Genomic DNA, 1691 nt, shown 5'->3' with positions numbered 1-1691 from the left:
CTATCCATGAGCATGGTATGTTCTTCCATTTGTTTGTGTCCTCTTTTATTTCACTGAGCAGTGGTTTGTAGTTCTCCTTGAAGAGGTCCTTTACATCAAAATTTTTTAATAGACAGTGTCTCGCTCTGTTACCCAGGCTGGAGTGCAGTGGTGCGGTCCTAGCTCACTGCAGCCTCAACCTTGCTCAAGCGATCCTCCCACCTCAGCCTCCTGCGTAGCTGGGACCACAGGTGTATGCCACAACACCTGGCTTAGAAAGTTGATTTCTTGATCCACTCCCTTCACTTTTGCATCCTGGGATTGTTTATGGACACAGCAAAATGCTATCGTTATAGCGAAGATGCCAGAAAACAGAGAAAAAGATCTCCTGTTCCCTGCACTCAGCAGACCCAGGGTCTGTGGCTGCAGGAAGGTGGACTCTGGCCCAAGGCTGGCCCCAGAAGGCCCCTATGGGTGCCTGGGTGTCAGGGGCAGCTCAGGTCCTGGTGGGCTGGCTCAGCAGGAGTCAGAGAGCATGGAGAGGTTCCAGCACGAGGGTTGCCATCGAGTCCCTCCCCACTGGGAGCTCAGGGCACAAGTGCGGTGAAGGTGGGGGCACACCTTGTTCTTTGCGGAGAAGCATGGGGAGGGATGGGGACGGAGAGGAGCTGGACACCTTGGGAGCTGGCCCATACTTGGGGTGATTGCAGTTATTCTAGAACTTTCTGCAATAAGTGCCACCCTTATTTCTTTGTTGCTCTCTCCTCCTCCATTTATCCCCCAAGCCTTGATGGGAAGGTGTGGGGAGGCTCAGTGGGTAAGCCATGGATGTAGGAGAAACTCTGGGGTCGTATTCCTTCTTGCCTGATAGGTTCCCTTCAAGGGGCTTATGCTCATTCATTCATTCATTCAGGGGATATTCCTCCTCACCCTTCTGTGTATCAAGCAGAGCGTTTAGGCCCACCGACTCTGGGGCAGACTGCCTGGGTTCAAACCCTGGCTTCACCACTTACAAGCTGAGTGACTTCGGGCAAGTGACTTAACCTCTCTGTGCTTCGGTTCTCTCTGTGAAGTGAGACTAGTGATAGTAATGTCTTATTCAGGAAGATTAAATGGGGTAATCTTATAAAGCATTTATCGGAGTGCCAGGCATACAGTAGACACAATATGGGTGTTCAATAAAAATAAGCTGTTTTAGATGCTGACAAAAACAGGGTTGTCCTGGACCCCACGCAGCCTTCACGTAGTGGGGGCAGAGACAATAAACATGTAAGCAAATAAATGATCAAGGCTGGGCGTGGTGGCTCACGCCTGTAATCCCAGCACTTTGGGAGCCGAGGTGGGCGGATCACTTGAGGTCAGGAGTTCAAAACCAGCCTGGCCAACATGGTGAAACCCCCATATCTACTAAAAAAACAAACAATTAGCTGGGCTAGGTGGTGCACACCTATAATCCTAGCTATTCGGGAGGCTGAGGCAGGAAAATCACTAGAACCTGGGAGGCGGAGGTTGTGGCGAGCCGAGATCGCGTCATTACACTCCAGCCTGGGTGACAAGAGCAAGAGTCTTTATAAAAAAAAATGATCTGGGCCAGGCGCGGTGGCTCAAGCCTGTAATCCCAGCACTGTGGGAGGCCGAGACGGGCGGATCACAAGGTCAGGAGATTGAGACCATCCTGGCTAACACGGTGAAACCCCGTCTCTACTAAAAAA

The sequence above is a fragment of the Mandrillus leucophaeus genome, unplaced genomic scaffold (genome assembly GCF_000951045.1).
Source record: "Mandrillus leucophaeus isolate KB7577 unplaced genomic scaffold, Mleu.le_1.0 Scaffold29, whole genome shotgun sequence".
Taxonomy (NCBI): domain Eukaryota; kingdom Metazoa; phylum Chordata; class Mammalia; order Primates; family Cercopithecidae; genus Mandrillus; species Mandrillus leucophaeus.
Note: the sequence above shows the minus strand (reverse complement) of the source record.